This window comes from Herpailurus yagouaroundi, unplaced genomic scaffold, assembly GCF_014898765.1.
Source record: "Herpailurus yagouaroundi ecotype Mexico unplaced genomic scaffold, PumYag 180, whole genome shotgun sequence".
NCBI lineage: Eukaryota > Metazoa > Chordata > Mammalia > Carnivora > Felidae > Herpailurus > Herpailurus yagouaroundi.
Genome location: NW_024412411.1, coordinates 16239194 through 16261129, shown reverse-complemented (window position 1 = coordinate 16261129; position 21936 = coordinate 16239194). Strand labels below are relative to the sequence as shown.

The 21936-nt window shown below is 41.0% G+C and overlaps 1 long non-coding RNA gene across 1 annotated transcript in view; it reads left to right on the top strand.

The window, feature by feature from the left end:
* LOC121039385 (uncharacterized) overlaps nucleotides 1-2604 on the top strand; it is a 52625-nt gene extending 50021 nt beyond the window's left edge. Inside the window, exon 4 of the long non-coding RNA XR_005794734.1 lies at nucleotides 2412-2604. This is a non-coding gene — a long non-coding RNA (uncharacterized LOC121039385). The remainder of the gene's footprint in view (nucleotides 1-2411) is intronic.
* The last annotated feature ends 19332 nt before the right edge of the window (nucleotides 2605-21936 follow it).

Below are 21936 nucleotides of genomic sequence, written 5' to 3'. Positions count from 1 at the left end.
ATTCTTTTTGACAAATACTACTGGAAAATTCTGGTATCAACATAGTACGAGTTGATTCTTGATTCCTACCTCAAACAATACACTGAAGTTTATTCAAGATATCCTAACCATAAAATATCTAATTATAAAACTTCTAGAGGAAAATATCACCACATCCTTAGTGTAGTCAAGGTTAATCAGGACACATGAGTTATAAAAGAAAAGATTGATAAATTGAGTTTCATCTGAGTTTAAAACTTCTCTTCAAAATATACTATTAAGAAAATAAAAGATAAGCCCAGATTAAGGAAAAATCATAATATAAAGATATAACAAAAATGAATTCAGAATATGTAAAGAACTTCTATAGATTTTTTAAGTTAGACAAATAGTGGGCAGAAGACTCATACATTTATCAAAAAAGATATAGGAATGTCTTAGAAGCACATGAAGAAATAATTAATATCATCAGTCATTAGGGAATGCAAATCAAAAACATAATGAGATACCATGTCACAGCCACTGGAATAGTTAAAATTAACAAGACCAACAATACCAAGTGTTGTTAAGACTATGAAGCCACTGGAACTATCACAGGCTGGTTGCTGGTGTAAATCCCAAAAGACACAAGCACTCTAGGAAACAATCTGGTTAATCATATGTCTACCAGTAATCCTCCTAGATGCTTACTCCAAAAAAAACATGTGATCACAGAGGGAACAGGGGCTCCTCAGTGACTCAGTCTGTTAAACATCTGACTTCAGCTCAGGTCATGGTCTTGCAGTGAGTCCACATCGGGCTCTGTGCTGACAGCTCAAAGCCTTGGAGCCTGCTTCAGATCCTCTGTCTCCTTCCTGCTCTCTCTGCCCCTACTCTGCTTGTTTTCTGCCCCCCCCCCTCAAAAAAGAGTACAAAAAAAGTTCAAAGAAGCTTTAATTCATAGTATCCAAAATTAGAAATGTCCCATATAGCCATCAACAGATGAATTAATTTTAAAAGTATGACAAATTCATGCAATGGATTCAGTAATAAAATAACACCAAAAAGGAAACACACACACACACACACACACACACACACACACACAAACCCATCACAACATCATGAATGAATCTTAAAAACATTATGGTGAGTAAAAGAGTCCAGACACAAGAGTACACACTATCTGATTTCAGTTATACAAAACTCTAGAAAAGGCAAAATTAAGCTATAATAGAAATCAAATGATCACCCAGGCCGAGTGTAGACAGTGAGTTGATTAATGTATCAAAAGAATTTAAGTGATAAAAATGTTTATTATTACAGTGGTGGCTATACCAGTGTATTTATTTGCCAGTACCTAAGACCTGGTTATATTGTCATATGTAAATTATACCTCAAAAGTGTTTAAGAGTGCCAGTCTTAAAACAGATGAACATAAGGGAAGGGAAACAAAAATAATATAAAAACAGAGAGGGGAACAAAACAAGAGAGACTCATAAATATGGAGAACAAACTGAGGGTTGCTGGAAGGGTTGTGGGAGGGGGGAATGGGCTAAATGGGTAAGGAGCATTAAGGAATCTACCGAAATCATTGCTTCACTGTATACTAACTAATTTGGATGTAAATTTTAAAAAATAAAAAAATAAAGTTTAAAAACAAAACAAAACACTCTTCTAACTACCTACAAAAAAAAAAAAAAAAAAAAAAGAGTGCCAGCCTTGGGTAGATGCAAAGCTTTTCATACAATCGAACCACTTTTGCAAAGGCTCAGAAGGGAAAAGAAAATCAGTGCTGCAAAGTGGTTTATAAATTACCTACTGGATGCTTTATAGCCAATTTTAATCCTAACTTACCAGTGTGTTTTAACTGAATTGTACACTCAAGTTCTCGGTAGCCTCAGAATATATGCATGTATGGTATGTATGTATATATAGTGTGTGTGTGTGTGGCTGGTATGGTATGGTATGGTATGGTATGGTATGGTATGGTATAGTTTAGGGCTAGGCTCTGGAGCCAAGATTTAAAACCTAGTTCAAGTCCTGACAATACCTCCCCCTCCTGTTTAGTAGTTCTGAAAGCTTAGTCAAGTATTTAATTTCTCAGTTCCTCTATTTACAGATCTCTAAAATGGAGAGGATGATAGTACCTCACTTTCAATGTTGTATTATGTGAGCTAATACCTATAAAGTAATTATTTATAACATGATGGGCATAAAAAATAATTATAATTGAGGACGGGGTCTCTATCTCTTATATACCTCCACTGCCTGGTACATACTACGATTCCCAATTGAATTTACAGGTTGACAGAGCAAAGTGGTCTGTTGGATCCAGAAAACAAAGAAGGGAGAGACACCAACAACCCATGTCTCTCTTGCAGCCCCCAGGGTGAAAAATATACATTTATATATATACATATTTATTTCTACTCTTGGTGTTTTCCTTGCAGATGGAAGCTACTTTCAACACCTCTAATACCACATCCACCAAAATCTTCCTCTTCTCCTGTGCAGCTACAGGAGTTAATTCATCCTAAGATGCATGAAGAAAGTAAGAAATAATTTTAGTCTCAACTATCTTAATTTGCTTACCTAACATTTCATAATGTATGAGCATTAAAAATTGTGTACAATTCTCACTGACTAAGGTACTTTCCACTCATTTATTCAAACCAACATAGCATAAATAAAATCTTTGATACGGCCTCTACTTCTTCTTAGGCAATAAAGTTAATCATAAACCATATTCTCCAAGAAAATTCACCATAGTCCGTTACCTGCCCCATTCTGCTATTCTCTCAAGGATTTATCCTAAGTCCTCTAATTACTGTACTATCCTCTCAGAGTCTGATCTCATTGGAACTGGTCTCCTGATCCAGAATCCCTACAAAAGTCTGGAAAACACAAACTGAGTTAAACCACCCTATTCTGAAACTGAGAGCCAGAGAGGTGAAGTCTCTTACCCAACGCCACACAAGTTGGTGTTCAATACACATAGATGTCAATTAACAAAGTATATAGAATGACAACTATGTGGTTTCTATTGGACACACTCTAGATCTTCAGAGAAATAAGAACTAGTCAGAACCCAAGATGCCAGCCTTCCTTCTGTTCACAATGCTTCAAAGCTAGAGAAGGAGAGGAAGGTATCTCCAAGAGGGAGATCAGCAAGAGCAACAATGGGATTTGGAGTGGGTGAAATTGAGGATAGCTTGATAAATCTCCCAAGTCACTTTCATAAGGGGCTGCCTGTGATTTACTCATCTTTGTGTATCCTAGGATGGCTAGCAGTGTTATATCCATAGGAGAAACTTCTGTTTGTTGTTCAATAAACAGAACAGAACAGTTGTTGCAGAGTAAAATTTTCCATCCACATCAATTATACGGAGCTTACAAAATGGAATGAGAAAGACGGAATGGAAGGGGATGGGATGAATCGGGATGGGAGGGAAGAGGAAGTAATCTGATGACCTTTAATGGAATGAAATCAAATCAAGTCCATGATAAATGGGCAGGAATCTATGTTCATCCATCTATATTCTCACTCCCCCCCCCCCTTGTGGCAAGGAGGCTGGCAACATTTGCTGAGGAAAAAAAAAAATACCACATACCATTTTGGCCTCTGAGCTTCATGTAATAAACTACTGGGTCTACTAGTCTCAACCAGAAAGTCTAGGATCTCCAGCATGCCCCAACTAAATTAGAAGAGAGCACTTGCAGGCAAAGAGATATGCTAGGCCTATTATAACATCTCTTACACAGAAACACAAAGTAGAATCAGAAAGTCGTCAGAGTTTCAGCCTACTTTCCCTACACCAAAAAGACAAAGCTCATGACCATTTTGAGGGCAAAAGTTATGTGGATGGATACAGCATTCATTACTTGAAGAAAACAGATCAGTCAATACTGCACATCCTAAAGAGAGAAAGGTATGGAAAAAAGGAGTCCAGGATAGAGTCCAGGACCTTCTCCAGCTTCATCCTGCACTAAGACTGAGGACAGCACTGCTGCCCATATCTGTATCAGGATCTTCATGACTCTGAAATCTAATGCTGTGATTCATCATTATCTCAACAAGCATTTGCTCCATGCTCACTTCAAAGTTCTCAATACCTTCTTGCAGCTTCTTCAATGACTAGAACAACTTCATGCAGAGAAATCACTTCCATCAACACAAAGCAGATTGGCAGCACACTGAAGCATAGCATCTGAGTCAAGCCTGCTCAGAAAGATCATTTTACCTCTTCTTTAATTCCTCATGGCTGCTGTGTCAGAGTATTTTAGATTATTTGTAACTCAGAATACGCTCACTTGGGGCAACAATGTGCCACAGACACAAGGTTTGACTGCCACTGTTCTCTCAATCTCTGTTTGTGCATTAGCTCATTGTCCAGCCTGATCTACCTGTCTTGCTTTGGTCCAGCAAGCTCTCCACAAATCCTCTATCACCCGGTAGCTTCTGACTTTGCCTAACCACTTAGCCCTGCTACATATAAAAATAGAGAATAAATGTCTCTTTCTCTGTTCTTTTTCAGATGGCAGCTGAAAAAATTAGTCATAGGTTAGAAAACTCTACCATAGAAAAAGATGACTCAGTTAACTTCAACTTGGTGATTTACAATGGGAGTAAAGTAGGGCAGATTTTTGGATTGGGCATTTATTCATTTCTGCACATTGAAAATTTTTACCATAAATGCAGTTACCTGTAATGCATTAAATTCTTTATGGTCTTTAAGTCACTCAAGAAAGCAGCTCATTGACTGCCTTCAAATAACAGGAAATGTCCTAGTCACTGGAGAATGAGGTGATTTCAGTATCTAGCACAGAGAGTGGCACATAGATGTTGTTCCCCACATGTTATATTCTTTTAGGACTATTACATTCACTGCTATTATTGTCAACTCTGCTTGTGGACTTTCCTTTTCTTGGACAGGGGATTATTCTTACCTGTGGCTGACAACAGTGACCTTTATAATGTTCTTTTCATTATTTCTGCCGGTTATCACCAGTGCAAGACTGTCTGCTTTTTTTGGCCTCTGTTGGCAGCTTTAACTGGGATTTCTAGCTCCTGTTGCTAACGTATACCAGAACTCAGAAGTCTTACATACTTTGGCAAAGCCTATAAAAACAACGGAACATGTCAAGTCAGTTGACTGGCAAGTCAGCCTTCAAATGAGGCCTGGCCTGTGGTCCCACCTGCTGCTTTACCACTTACAGGTGGTCCTAGGCAACAGTGGGAAGCAAAAAAAAAAAAAAAAAATTGATGCAAATGACCTGCCATCTTCTATCAAAGTATATGTCACAGCTATCCTACCAAGCTATAGGAAAATTAAAGAAAAATGAGTACAGCTCCTTTGAAAATCTTTCCATGAAAGGGATTTTTGTCCCCTTCCCTTGAAACTGGGCAGGCTTGTAACTTAATTATAACCAACAGAATGTGCTGGACTTCTGACACTCAATAAGAGAAGGTGATACAGCTTCTGCTTTATTCACTGAGACACTATTTAAAAAGTCCAAGTTTCTTGAGGCCACCATACCGCTAGAAAGTCCAGGCCACATGTATATGCCACCTGTAGGTGTTCTGATCAGCAGCACTGGCTAAGGTCCACACTAATGGCCACTATAGATTGCCAAACATAGAAGTGAGGTTGCATTCATAGGAGTCCAGTCCCAACCATAAAGTCACCACTATTCATTGATGGTGAGATAAGGCATTCCCACTGTGCCATATCTGGAATTGCTGACCAACAGAATCTATGAACATATTACAATGGGTGTTTTAAAGTACTAAGTTTTAAATTTATTTATTAGTAGCAAGAGTAACTGGGACAAACAGTGTTTCAAGTCAAGCCTACACTGAAATTCTATCTCTATCCCCTATGTGAAGTTCACTAGCAACTCAACCTGAGTCTCTATCTGATGTGTAAAGTAGTAATATCAAAACTTATAAAGAATTTGTGAACTAATGAATACAGAAATAGTACCCCTCCCTTGGGTGTCTATTTCCTTTCTCCCTTGCCACTCATTCCTCAATCTCAGAGCTGACGAACCAAATGGAAGTTCATTAATCATTGCTATCAACAGTGCTAATGTAACTAATGCGTTGTCTTTCATCTGAAACCTAATTAATTTATATAAATAAAGAGAAGTTGAGGGAATACCTTGCCCAAAAATAAAGATTTTCCCTCATCCTGGCTGCTCTTGCAAAGGCAGCTAACTTGGCTTCAGGCCAACTAGAGACATTCCCACCTTCAGCCCATCTTTGTGAGGCCTCTACAATTCCCTAACAATTTCTCCCCATTTTCTCATGCATTCTTCACAACAAACCTATGAGCAGGAATGATTCTGCCCTTTCGAGGTTAAGAGATCATGAAGGAGAGTCCACAGTACAGCACTAGAATTTATGAGGGCAGCAACATCAAGTTACTGTGGGTAAGCGACTGGTGTTATCATGCTATAGCTGGTCCAGGTGTCAACTCAGCTATTGGTTGGCAGCTATTTCAGAAGATAGCTTTAAGTGAGAAAATAGAAGAGGCTAATTTCGGCTTTTATGTAGCCTAAGTTACTGATATGGGGAGAGAAAATAAACATAACGAGCACTTAGCATGTGCTGAGCATACTGCTAGCTGTTTTCCTACATTATATATTGCAATTCTCAATACATTTATTTTACAGATGAGGAAACTGAGGCTCAGGGATAAGCAAATTTTCTTAAATTCACACAAGAAGAAATGATGGTATATGCTGCAAGGCTAGTGTATCAGATTCTAAATGTATAGTTTCCCCTCTAGCATCTCTTATTTCCAGGAACAATGATTTATTGAATCAGTGCTATGTCAGTCAATGAACTTGCGCAGATTTGATGGATTGGTTAATTTATTGACAAATTAGTTGATAAAGCTTAGTTGGATTCAATATATCTTTTGGCCAAGTTAGTCCACAGTTTCCTCCCTGACTTCCACGGGCTCAAGTCTACCTATAATTGATATACAAATAAATTAGCCTGAGTGTAGAAGTTGTTGTACTGAGAGCCTGGATTTCACTGGGTTCTGCCTGCTCAGGGCTCACTTGTTGGGCTTCTCTCCTACAAACAGAGATTCTCAGTAAAGGCAGCAAACCTGAAGACATCGTTAAGCTTGGAATGCAAATTAACTTGAGTCTTTTATTCTCAACTTTCCTCAAATTTCATGGGAACCCAGACTAGATGTAAACATACAAGCCAGCAAAGGGAGAAAGAACGACTTTAGCCCAGAATTGGATAGAAAAGAAGTCAGAATTTATTGAAATTAGATGCAAGATGGCAGATTTCTGAGGGACCTCTCAATAGCAAAGAGAAGTGGGGCAGCAGATGGCCTTAGTTATACCAAGACTGTATGTGAGTCTTTCATTTGCTCACTGACTTAGGTTTTAAGGAACAGCTTCAAACTAGCTTTAGATGAGGAGGGTTGATTATAAGGAATCGGAAGTACTTTACAGGATGCAAGGGCAGGAAACACAGCCGAGCCATATACAAACTGGAAAATCTGTGAGCTGCTCCTTTGTCCAGCTCTTTCATCACTCTCTGAAGCAACATGGCCTCTTGTCTCTGCTAGAAACTTATTACATTCCTTTATCTTTTTCTATGAACTATTTTCTCTTCTTCCTAAAACCTCATAATTTCAACTTGCATGGAGCACCGTGTTGCCATGGTGCTGACTCTAGTTGCAATGTGACTTCACAGCTCCCTTACCAGTTCCCATCTGACAACATCTGGAGCATCAAGTTCTGGAGAGAGAATCTGATATTCAGTTCAGGGTCAGTAACAACGGAGTTGAAAGCACTTCATACAACATTGTTCCATCCTTTCTTGACTTGGGTGGTGGCATGGCTTGAGAGGAACTTCCAAATAAACTCAAAATGTACCTAGTACATAACTTCGGGGATGGGGGTAGAAATAGCCTAGATAGAATCTAGCCTAAAACCCAATAGAGGCATAAACAGAACTAAGATAAGGTCCCCTTGAGTGTTTATTTTGTACAAACTATCTTTGTACATGAAACGTACCCAAACTCAAGCCTGGGTTTGAGTGACAGCTGTACATCCCATGGGCCTTCATTTCCTTATCGGTAAAATGAGCTGTAAGGACACCTGAGTAACTCAGTTGGTTAAGGGTCCAACTTTTGATTTTTGCTTAGGTCATGATCTCACAGTTGATGGGATCAAGCCCCACATCAGGCTCTGTGCTGATCGCTCAAAGCCTGCTTGGGATTCTCTCACTCTCTCGCTCTCTCCCCCACACCTGTGCCGTTGGTCTTTCTCCCTATCAAGATAAATAAACTTTAAAATGAGGTGCAATAAAACCATTAAAATGTTAGTCTTTTTCCCTGAGTCCCTAAAATAATGAGGGCCTGCTCTGTGCTAGACTGTGCTTATCACTGGAGATACTGGTCTGTGCCCAGAGAAGCTAGTGTAATTGCAGAATAGACAGACCACCTAAAACAAATAATTATACTGTCAGATGACACCCCAGGTGGAACAATGAGCTCCAATATTAGGGTTTATAAGAATCTTCTGTGTTCCTGCTTACAAGGCAGATTCCTAGGTCTTACCCTACATACACTGAGTCACGAACTCTGGGGTTGGAGCCCAGCAATCTGTATTTGGGGAAAACTCACAGAAAATTCTTTGAGTGCAATGTTTGAGAACCATTGCTCTCTTAGGTATATTGTCACAGTTGAGACCATGCCCCAGCCACAGGAAAGACTAACTCCCTGTGCATAAGAGTTAGAGAATGCTTCCTCAAGGGGTGACATTTGAGTTGAATCCCAAATGTGTTTTCCAGGAAGAGTATCAAGATCAGAGAACCCTAGGCAGAGGGAAAAGCAAAAGCCCAGAAGCATGAAAGTCAAGGCAGGCTCTCAGAGGGCAGAGAAGACACCAAACATTTGCAGAAGAGCAGGATAGGAAGGAGACTGGAGCCTGTGGGGGGAAGAGCTAAGTATACAAGGCTTAAAAACAAAAGGTTCAAGGAGTCTTTTAAACAGTTCCTCGGACTTGTATTTTCCTTTAATACCATTTCTCCAAAATTCTCTTTTCTTGCCATTGCCCTGGCCCACAAAAGGCCTCCACAATCTTCAAGAAGCTACTCATCAAACACAACTGTTGAAACAAAATGGAGACAGAGACCCTGGAGCTGGTTAGATCTGATGCCATTCACTGGAAGGAGAATTGAAATGCATCTTGAGATCTGTCAGTGCAAGGAAAAAGGAGACTGTTCCTCAAACTTCTCTCTTGAAAGCCTGAGCAGACTGGGGATTGCTTTGGCCGAAATCAAACACAGTGTCAGCCAATGTCCAAGAGCTGCTTTGTGTCTTTGCCAGACAGGAGAGGCTGGGATTCTCCAGTAACTTCCTTCCCCAGGCCAGGAATATCCATTTATCTTGAGCCAAACCTCAATACTGGCTGCTTCCCTCCCAGAATCTGGCATTTCAATTTCTAAAAGTCTTCCAAATAGCCACATGCAGGGCAAAAACCCACACCCAGAAATGTTCTTTCTTTCCTTTTTCAAGAGGGACAATTTGCTTTTAAAATAGTCACCTAAGGTGTGATTGATGGGAAATCAGTACTTGTCATTTTTGGCTCTGTAGGAAATGTCATTTAGTCAAACTTAACTAAACCTTTTATTTCCTATATGGGCTCCCTCATGAACTGGGGCCTGTCAGCCACCCATTCCAGAAACAACAGAGAGCCTGAGTATGCTGCAGTATTTTCACAGAGCAATGCCTCCAGCCTAACAGATCAGATTTCTAGGTCTTTTTCTTCTCTCCTCAAAAACAGACACCTCTCCCAGAGCTGCCGGTCTAACTTTACTTAGGTGCCAGTGAGAACAAAGAACAAGGGCTTAATTTTCTGCTTTCGCTTCTCTACACCTCCTCCATCCACCACCTGTATCCAGCAACACTGCAGGAACCCTGGCTTCCTGAGAAAGCCAAGTAATCTTCTGAGATTCCAACATTTTCCCTCTCACACTTCCAATCTATAGAATTTTGAGGAGCTTGCCTTTAGGGCCAGCAGAGATGTCAATGTTCAAGGGCAGATTGAGCCTGCCAGGGCTCACGTGAAGGGCAAGGGCTTTGAAATCAGAATATGCAGGATTTAAATTCTAACTCTCCCAGATACTAGCTGTGTTACTTAGCCAAGGTATTTTCTTTACGAAACTTCAATTTTCTCACTTGTAATGGACAGTGATATTGACATCTGTCAAGTTTTAGCGTGAGCATAATTGTGGCAGACACTGTTTGATGGTCACTTAGCACCTTCCACCTTAGAGGCTGAAAGAGCTTAACCCTCACTTTGCTAGGCTCCCTCTCAGCGAGGAGTGGGTGGCTAGATACCACAGTTATGGGGAATAGCATAGAAGCACAAGACTTTAAGTGGTTCTGCAAAGGTTTCTGCTTTCCTAATAAAAGGGACAGATGAGGCCGACTCTCTTTTCCCCCTTCCTCATTCCTTGAACAAAGATGTCTGGAGTAGCAGGAGCTTTTTTGTGGCCAAGAGAATATCAGTATCATCAGTCCTGACATCAACAGAGACGTCATCAACACATTGAACCAATGCTGAATCCATCAAATTCCAGATTTCTCATATGTGGGGGGAAAATGGCCCCTCTTTATTTAAGCCACTGCAAGTTAAACTTGCTATATTTCTTGCCAGCAAATGTATTCCTGATATGTGTAAGTGACATACATACAGCAGCTACAATAGTCACTGCTATTTGATAATTTTAGTTCTGTTATCCTCCCCTCACTCAAAATGTGCAACCCCAATCTCCACCATGGGGTTGTTCATGTTCATGGTAGGGTTTGGGCCCAGAATATGGATCCAGACGGACTTTCGAGGCCTCTGCAATCTGTTTCTTCCTCTCATGGCCACTTGCATACTGCTGTCAAAATCCTAGTTAATGCCAGCCAAGCCAGTTGGTTACACTGCACATGTACTATACTCATTCTATCCCCAACCCTCTACTCTCAATTCCTGCCTTCCTTCCTTCTTCCCCACCGCCCTTTCCTCAGCCTTCCTGAACTTCTCCATCTTTCAGTTCTTAGCTGCAGCCCTACCACCTCTCTAAAACATACTTTCTGATGCAGTCAGACACAGGAGACGCAAGAGAATCCTGTGTACAAACATGGTCGCCCCACGGGGCAATGAGAATGAGCAAACAAGAAAACATGGTTAGTCAAAGGAGCCCTTAGAAAGGAGGGATAAAGAGTTTTAATAATCAATAATAAAACAGAGTTGTACAGGGCAGTTGCAAAGCAGATCTCTGGGCTTGACTTTGGCTGCTATATTAACGAAAAGAACTGGAGAGCCAAGGTCACTCAGGCACTGCCCTTGAGGTGGCAAGAAGAGGTGCCCAGGGAATGTAGGATACAAAGACAGAAAGCACAGCGCATGTAGGGTACCCAGAAGCTCCACATAGGCCCTGACCAAAGAAAAGGATAATCAAGTTGCCAAGGCTTTGGAAGACTTCTTCTGCCACAACCCCTCAATACAAGGAGTGGTGGATTACCAGGTAGTTAACCAGATGAACAATGACAGGATCAGCTATATTGGCCTGTCAGGCAGACTCCCTGGGGTCTACCAGCAGCTGCCATAAAGTCCCTGTTGTGCTCTTCTTGGGTAAACTGTGACACCTGCTGGTTTACAACAGAGAAAAACCAGGCTTCTGGATTTGGTTTAAAAAAAAAAAAAAAAAAAAAAAAGTTGCCTGGTGCCAGTGCAGGACAAAGGCTCCCAAATAGATTAGGTTCTTTGCTAGTGAGATATTGTGCATCTTTGAGATTCTGTGGCCACATGCAGATTCAGCTCCCTATGGCCACAGTTGTTTTAGAGTATTTGAAGGACAGTAGAAGTAACCAGAAGGTGAACCACTATAATAAGAAGATGTGACGTGGAGACTAACCACAAAGGGACTTGATTTTAGATTCTGGCTCTGCCAAGGGGCTCCTGGCTCAGTCATTAAGTGTCCAACTTCGGCTCAGGCCATGACCTCATAGTTTGTGGGTTCGAGCCCCACAGAGCCTAGAGCCCAGAGCCTAGATCCTGGACCCTGCTTCAGAGTCTGTGTCTCCCTCTCTCTGCCCCTCCCCTGCTTGTCCTCTGTGTAGGTCTCTCTCAAAAATAAACATGAAAAAAATTTTTTTTAGAATCTGGCTCTTCCTCTTTGTGGCCTCAGGACAGTCAGTAAACCACTTCTGTTTTGTTGTTGTTCTTTTCAAAGACGTTAATTATCTGTATTATACCTACCTTATAGTTCTTCGTGTAAGGAATGAAATGATATGTTTATTGAAACCACAAATGTGTTTTGTAAGCATTATTTGAGTACCTACCATGTGCTATCTAACATAGTACTAGAGATACACATATACATATATACACACATATGCATACTTTCGCACAGTACATATACTGCTGATACACAAATGAACCAACCACAATACTAGTCTAGGAGGACGGACATACATGCAAACCAAAGAATCCTGTTTTCTTTGCCTGAAACTCTTCCCCCTCAGTATCTTTTTCTAGTCTCAGTTCACAGGTCACCTCCTCTGGGATGCCCTCCACGCCCATCAAGACAGGTCCTTTTTATTTATCAAATTTTTAGTTTAATGTTTGTCCCTCCCACAAGACTATTAACTTCAAGAAGGCCAAGGTCTTATCAGTTTTGTTCATACCATATTTTCTGCATCTATCACAGTATCTCAAAAACAGTTTCTTCCTCTAGAAAATTCAAACTGTATTTGCAGGGATACTGTAAAGATTAACAGCAATAAAACCTCCCATCAGCAGTAATGTAGGTAGCATGAATCCAATACATATGTATGTATTCAGTTGATATTATCAATAAAAATGAAGTCCATACAGTGTCCAGAAATACTATAGAAAAGGTGATGAATTTTACCTGGGAATAGGGAAGGATACCTAAACAAGGTCTTAAGGGATGGAAGGAGTTAGCCAAACAATCTATGCTCAGTTGTGTATAGAGAGAAATAGAATCCAGTCTCTGCCCTCCAGGAAGCGACAATTCCATGGAGGAGGACATCTTTCCCCCAGCTGAGGGTCCTTTGGATACACAGAAAAGGACAGCCTAATCCATAATGTCTGGTCAGAGGAGGCTTTTAGAAGGTGACCCAGAGTAGTGCCATACAGACAGAGAGGGGTTAACCAGACTAGGACCCATAAGAAGTTTCATTATGCAAAAGATCACGAGACAGTAAATGCCAAGGAACTGCAAAGAGTTCAGGCTTAGGGTATATGGGCCCAATTGGAAAGAGTACAGTTGGAGAAACAAAGTCAGGAGATAGGTAATGAAGAGTCAGGTAATAAAGCCATGCTAAGGAATTTGGATTTCATTCAGTAAGCAATGGGAGTAGTTGAAATATTCCAAAAGCAGGAGAGAGTGATATGGTCACTCTTACATTTCAGATAGGTCATTCTAGAAGGAGAGTCAGACAGCAGCTGGGAAATTAGTCAAGAGGCTTTTGGAAGAATCTTGATAGGCAATGGTGATGGCCTGACTGAAGAAAGTAGAAGTGATGAGAGATGTGAGTGAATTAAAAATATAATTAGGATGTAAAATCCACAGGACTTGTGAACAAATTTGATGTAGGAAGTGATAAAGAGCAAATGACCCAGAATTTGACTTGGATGACCAGGGAGATTATGGAGCCACACACTGGTTCAAAGATAACAAGAAAAGCAGCAAGTTTGCAACAGGAAAAAGACCAGCATGGTTTTGTATATATTTCATTTGGGGTTTCTAAGGAGCCAATAACAATCCTCTTCTCTTATATAACATCATTTCCTCATGCACAAGCCACCTGCAGGGTTATATAACCATCCCAAATCTTTCTCTTTCAGCTCCTACCAACTCACATATTGATCTGGCAACACCACTGGTTTTCTGGCAATGACTGTGTCACATGGTCAATCTGCCTACTTTCCATAGCTTTTCCCTGGCCTTCAGGATGGTGACTCAGACTAGCAGGCAACCAGGTCCCCAGCTAGCAGCTTCATGGACAGAGCTGGAACACAGGGCAGAATCAGAGCCAGACATATACAGTTGTGAGTAATCAACAGTTTGTGTAAGGGCAGCATGGAAAACAGCTCAGCTCACCCCAGGAAACTGTGCAGGGTAAGAAGATGAGCACAGATGGAAGCCTGAGGAGCAAGAAGAGAAACGTTAAGAGAAGAGCAAGGCGGAGAAAGGCTGACAAAGGACGAACAGCCAGAATGACATAGGAAGAAAACCAGGACAAACTCAAGGGAGGGGATAACTAAACACAAAGTGGTCAGAGACATTCAGTGCCACAGGGAAGTTAGTACCAAAATCAAAATTCAGGGCTTGTGGATGCTCAGGTGGTTTCAGTAGACTGGTGGGAGCAGTTGAAGATGGAGGAAGTATAGACACTATTTTGTGAGGACAACTCTTTGGAGAAATTTGTAAAAGAAAAAGAGGGCAAAAGCTAAAATTAGTTCAATGTAGAAAGTATTTTTGGTTTTTATTTTGGACATTAGTGCTCATGGTGTGACAGCACGTGTTGAAGTTCATGTATTATAGCTCAGCTTATAGAGCCAGACCAGCTGGGCACCTTCCTCAACTTCTTGGGATCCAATTTTGCTCATTCACAAGTTGGAGATACTAATAATACTGCCTATATATAGTTGTATTTAATAGTTACAAGTGTCAAGTGCTTACATGGCTCCTGAACCACTGTAAATAATAAATATTAGCTGCTTGTGTTGATATTCCTATTTCATAATAGGGAAAAGTGATTAAAAGAATGGGAAGATAAGGAATTAGTGATGGAGCAAAGTTCCTGAAGAGGCAGGAGATGGAGCAGAGCACTAAAGGAGGAGTAGCCTTAGACAGGAGGAAGGACTACCCTCCTTCCATCAGTGTGCTCACTAAGAGAGCTACAGGAAATCACCAAGGGAGTTCAGATTCCAATCTGTTGGTCTTGAACAAGACACATAGTTGAGAGAGCCTCCATTTTCCTCTGTGAGATATGAAACTAGGTCATCTGCCAAGAATGAAGAAAGAAGTGGTGACATGGGGAGAGGGTTGTTGTCAGGAGGCATGAATGAGAAAGGTCTGCTACTGAGGCCATGGAGAGTGTAAGTCTGGGGCATGACTCTGGGGAGGAGTCCAACATCCCCCAGAGCACTAATGCATGTAATATCCTCAGGAATCTCAACAGCCTATGGAAGAGTAGAAATGACTATTGGTTGGACTGCTCCAGAGTTGAGACTTTGAGAGTCTGTGACAGAAGTTAAAGAGATAGGGACACAGAGTGTTGAACCGGTACAGAGTCCAAGCTAGAATGTGGGGATGTAAAGCCAGACAGGAAAAAGATGGAGGCACAAAGGAACAGAGGTCTCCACCAGTAGACACAACAAAATAAGTGACTGGCACATAGAAGGAAAGGAGCTAGTAGCCAGAGACATTGTTTTTAAATATTGTAACAGATTAAACAGGGCCACACATTGTCATTTCTCCCAGTGAGAGGTGGAGTCCGATTTCCTTCTGCTTGAATCTGTGCTGGGCATAGTGATTAGCTGGACCAATACAACATGTTATAACTGATTATCTGGGCTTCACAGTCTGGATCACGAGAACTCTTACACACAGACCTCTTGGAACACTTGCTCTTCAAGTCCCAAGCAGCATTATAAGCAGTCCAGCTATTATTCTGAAGTCCCCAGGCTGGGGAGACCATGTGGAGATGCCACAGGGAAGGAAACTGGGATTACAAGAAGAAAGAGATATCTAGCCAGTCGTCCACCACGCCAGGACCAGTTATTTGAATTATCCAGATGAGGTCCCAGATGCCATGAAACAAAGACTAATTGTTCTTGTTGACTCTTACCACCTTGCAGATTTAGGAGAATAAATGGTGGGAGTTGTTTTGGGTGGTTTATTATGCAGCATTAAACAACCAGAGCAATTGGAAGAGCCAAGCTTTCAGGCATGGTACAGACTAGGCTGCAGAGACAGCAAATGGCCATGATGACTGATAGCTGAAGAAGATGAAACTAACTGGTATTAAGAGTTCAATGGGAGGCATGATAGTAAAGATGGTGGTGTAGGAGGATGCTGGGCTCACCTCATCCTGCTGATCGCTTAGATTCCACCCACACCAGGCTAAATAACCCAGAAAACTGTCAGAAGACTAGCAGAATGGACTCTCCAGAGCCAAGGGTAGACAAGAGGTCCAGAGAAGAGGGCAGGAAGGGAAGAGAGGCAGTGCATGCTACACAGACTGGCGGGAAGGAGCCGGGGCAGTGGAGGGGCAGCCCACCAGGCAAGGCAGAGCCCCTAAAGTCTGGCTTGCAAAAGCAGAGGGGCCGGACTGCAGGAGTTCTGACAGCCAGTGGGACTTAACATCTGGAATGTTAAAAGTGAACAGCTCTGCTCTCAGAGAGCAGGGAAGGTGACCGGATGCTGGGAGGGAGAGTTGTTGAGCCCTGTAAGAAGAGCTCAGCTCGGCAGGGGAAAAATGTTCTGGGAAGGGCCATCTCCCTCTCCCATTCCCCAGCCATACTCCAAAAGGGAACCAGTTCCCGTCAGGGAACTTGCTTGCACTGCAGAAACGCCCAACTCTGTGCTTCTGTGGATCCATCTCTCTGATTGGTCAGCCTCCATCCTGGTGCTGCATGGCCCCTCCCACAGGGGACCACCATTGGCAAAGCAAGCTAGGCTGCCCCTCCCGCCACTGTGCACCTTGCAGATCCACCCCATGTAATACGCCCTTGACCAGATCCCATCAAAGCAGCACCACAAGCCTGGCAGTGAGCAAGTAGCCCAGACAGGGGCCACACCACTCCACTGCCCCTGGGAGAGGGGAAGATAAAGTACACATCAGTCTGACTGTGGCCCCAGCAGTGGGCTGGGGCAGACATCAGGTCTGACTGTAGCCCAGCCCACCAACACAAGTTTCTCTGGACAGCACAGGGGAAGAGCCCTGCTGTTTGGAGCCACCACAGTGACTACCCAAAATGATGAAACAGAAGAAGTCTCCCCAAAAGAAACTCCAGGAAGTAGCAACGCAAATGAATTAATCAAAAATGATTTAAGCAATATATATAATGGACAAAAATTTAGAGTAATAGTCATAAAATTAATCTCTGGGCTTGAAAAAAGCATAGGGAATGGCAGAGAATCTATTGCTACAGAGATCAAGGGACTAAAAAATAGTCATGAGGAACTAAAAAAAATGCTATAAATGAGACGGAAAATAAAATGGAGGCAGCCACACCTCGGATTGAAAAGGCAGAAGAGAGAATAGGTGAATTAGAAGGTAAAATTATGGAAAAAGAGGAAGCTGAGAAAAAGAGAAAAAAAAATCCAGGAGTATGAGCAGAGAATTAGAGAACTAAGTGATGCAATCAAACAGAACAATATCCATATCATAGGAATTCCAGAAGAAGAGGGAAAGGGGTTGAAGGTGTACTTGAACAAATCATAGCTGAGAACTTCCCTGATCTGGGGAAGGAAACAGGCATTGAAATCCAAGAGGCACAGAGAACTCCCTTCAGACATAACTGGAATTGATCTTCTACATGACATATCATAGTGAAACTGGCAAAATACAAGGATAAAGAGAGAATTCTGAAAGCAGCTAGGGATAAATGGGCCCTAACATACAAAGGTAGACACAAAAGGGTAGTAGCAGACCTATCTACTGAAACTTGGCAGGATAGAAAGATATGGCCGGAAGTCTTCAATGTGATGGACAGAAAAAATATGCAGCTGAGAATCCTTTATCCAGCAAGTCTGTCATTCAGAATAGGAGACGTACAGGTATTCCCAAACAAACAAAAACTGAAGGAATTCATCACCACTAAACCAGCCCTACAAGAGAGCCTAAAGGGGATTCTGTGAGTGAAATGTTGCACGGACCACAAAGTACCAGAGACATCACTACAAGCATGAAAACTACAGAGGTCACAATGACTCTAAACCCACATCTTTCAATAATAACACTGAATGTAAATGGACTAATTGCTCCAACCAAAAGACATAGGGTATCATAATGGATAAAAAACAAGACCCACCTATTTGCTATCTACAAGAGACTCATTTTAGACCTGAGGACACCTTCAGATGGAAAGTGAGGGAATGGAGATCTATCATGATACTGGAAGTCAAAAGAAAGCTGAAGTAGCCATACTTATATCAGACAAACTAGACTTTAAAGGCTGTAACAAGAGATGAAGAATGGCATTATATAATAATTGTAGGGTCTACCCATCAGGAAGAGCTAAATTATAAATGTCTATGCACCAAATTCAGAACACCCAAATACATTAAACTAATAACAAACAAACACATTGATAATGTGTTAAGTGCAGGGACTTTAATACTCTACTTACAATAGACAGATAATCTAGACATAGAATCAGTAATGAAACAATGGTCCTCAATGATACATTGGATCAGATGGACTTGACAGATATATTTAAAACTCTGCATCACAAAGCAACAGAATATACTTGCTTCTCGAGTGCACATGGAACATTCTCCAAGATAGATCACATACTGGGTCACAAACATCCCTCAATAAATATAAAAGAATTGAGATCATACCATGCACACTTTAGATCACAATGCTATGAAACTTGAAATCAACCACAGGAAAAAATCTGGGAAACCTTCAAAAGCATGAAGGTCAAAATGACCACTAAACAATGAATGGGTCAGCCAGGTAATTAGAGAAGAAATTTAAAAATATGTAGAAACAAATGAAATGAAAATACAACAATCCAAATGCTTAGGGATGAAGTGAAGACAGTCCAGAGAGGAAAATACATTGCAATCCAGGCTTATTTCAAAGAACAAGAAAAATCCCAAATACAAAATCTAACCGCACACCTAAAGGAAACAGAAGCAGAACAGCAAAGACACCCAAACCCAGCAAAGAAGAAAAATAATAAAGATCAGACTAGAAACAATATAGAATCTAAAAAACTGTAGAGCAGAAAAATGAAACCAAGAGTTGTTTTTTTGAAAAAATAAACAAAATTGATAAACCCCTAGCCAGGCTTCTCAAAAAGAAAAGGGAGAGGACCCAAATAGATAAAATCATGAATGAAAATGGAATTATTACCACCAATCCCTCAGAAATACAAGCAATTACCAGGGAATACTATGAAAAATTATATGCCAACAAACAGGACAACCTGGAAGAAATGGACAAATTCCTAAGCACCCACACATTTCCAAAATTCAAACAAGAAGAAACAGAAAACTTGAACAGACCCATAAGTAGCATAAAAATTGAATCAGTTATCAAAAACTTTCCAACAAATAAGAGTCCAGGACAAGATGGCTTCCCTGGGGAATTCTACCAGACATTTAAAGCAGAGATAATACCTATCCTTCTCAAGCTATTCCAAAAAAATATAAAGGGAAGGGAAACTTCCAGACTCATTCAATGAAGCCAGCATAACTTTGATTCCCAAACCAGACAGAGACCCGGCAAAAAAAGAGAAGTACAGGCCAATATCCCTGATGAATATGGATGCAAAAATTCTCAGCAAGATACTAGCAAATTGAATTCAACAGCATATAAAAAGAATTATTCACCATGATCAAGTGGGATTCATTCCTGGGCTGCAGGGCTGGTTCAACATTCACAAATCAATGTGATACATCACATTAATAAAAGAAAAGATAAGAACCATATGATCCTGTCAATTGATGCAGAAAAAGCATTTGACAAAATTCAGCATCCTTTCTTAATAAAAACCCTAGAGAAAGTCGGGATAGAAGGAACATACTTAAACATCATAAAAGCCATTTATGAAAAGCCCACAGCTAACATCATCCTTAATGGGAAAAAACTGAGAGCTTTCCCCCTGAGATCAGGAACACAACAGGGATGTACACTCTCACCAATGTTGTTTAACATAGTGTTGGAAGTTCTAGCATCAGCAATCAGACAACAAAAGGAAATCAAAGGCATAAAAAGTGGCAAAGATGAAGTCAAGCTTTCACTTTTTGCAGATTACATGATACTATACGTGGAAAACCCAATAGACTCCACCAAAAGCCTGCTAGCACTGATACATGAATTCAGCAAAGTCACAGGATACAAAAATCAATGTAGAGAAATCAGTTGCATTCTTATACACTAATAATGAAGCAACAGAAAGACAAAGAAACTGACCCCATTCACAATGGCACCAAGAATCATAAAATACCTAGGAATAAACCTAACCAATGATGTAAAAGATCTGTATGCTGAAAACTATTGAAAGCTTAAGAAGATATAAAGCAACCTGGATAGAACTGGAGAATGTGATGCTAAGTGAAATAAGCCATACAGAGAAAGACAGATACCATATGTTTTCACTCTTATGTGGATCCTGAGAAACTTAACAGAAACCCATGGGGGAGGGGAAGGAAAAAAAGAGGTTAGAATGGGAGAGAGCCAAAGCATAAGAGACTCTTAAAAACTGAGAACAAACTGAGGGTTGATGGGGGGTGGGAGGGAGGAGTGGGTAGGTGATGGACATTGAAGAGGGCATCTTTTGGGATGAGCACTGGGTGTTGTATGGAAACCAATTTGACAATAAATTTCATATATTAAAAAAAATAAAGAAAAAAACGGAAAAGCATTCCGTGCTCATGGGTTGGAAGAATAAATATTGTTAAAGTGTCAATACTACCCAAAGCTATCTACACATTCAATGCAATCCCAATCAAAATTGTACCAGCATTCTTCTTGAAGCTAGAACAAGCAATTCTAAAATTTTTATGGACCACAAAAGACCCCGAATAGCCAAAGTAATTTTGAAGAAGACAACCAAAGCAGGAGGCATCACAATCCCAGACTTTAGCCTCTACTACAAAACTGTCATCAAGACAGCACGGTATTGGCACAAAAACAGACACATAGACCAATGGAATAGAATAAAAACCCTAGAACTAGACCCACAAATGTATGGCCAACTAATCTTTGACAAAGCAGGAAAGAATATACAGTGGAAAAAAGACAGTCTGTTTAACAAATGGTGCTGGGAGATGTGGACAGCAACATGCACCAGAATGAAACTATACCACTTTCTTACACTATTCACAAAACTAAACTCAAAATGGATGAAAAACCTCAACGTAAGACAGGAAACCATCAAGACCCTAGAGAAGAAAGCAGGCAGCAACCTCTTTGACAGCAGTTTCTTACCTGACACATCCCCAAAGGCAAGGGAATTAAAAGCAAAAATGAATTATTGGGACCTCATCAAGATAAAAATCTTCTGCACTAGAAAGGAAACAATCAATAAAACTACAAGGCAACAGATGGAATGGGAAAAGATATTTGCAAATGACGTATCAGACAAAAGGCTTGTATCCAAAATCTATAAAGAACTCACCAAACTCCACATCCAAGAAACAAATAATCCAGTGAAGAAACGGGCAGAAGACATGAATAGACACTTTTTTTTTTAATTTTTTTTTCAATGTTTCTTTATTTTTGGAACAGAGAGAGACAGAGCATGAACTGGGGAGGGGCAGAGAGAGAGGGAGACACAGAATCAGAAACAGGCTCCAGTCTCCGAGCCATCAGCCCAGAGCCTGACGCGGGGCTCGAACTCACGGACCACAAGATCGTGACCTGGCTGAAGTCGGACGCTTAACCGACTGCACCACCCAGGCGCCCCCAATAGACACTTTTCTAAAGAAGACATCCAGACAGCCAACAAGCACATGATAAGATGCTCAACGTCACTCCTCATCAGGGAAATACAAATCAAAACCACACTCAGATACCACCTCACGCTGGTCAGAGTGGCTAAAATGAACAAATCTGGAGACTATAGATGCTGGAGAGGATGTGGAGAAACGGGATCCCTCTTGCACTGTTGGTGGGAATACAAACTGGTGCAGCTGCTCTGGAAAACAGTGTGGAGGTTCCTCAAAAAATTAAAAAT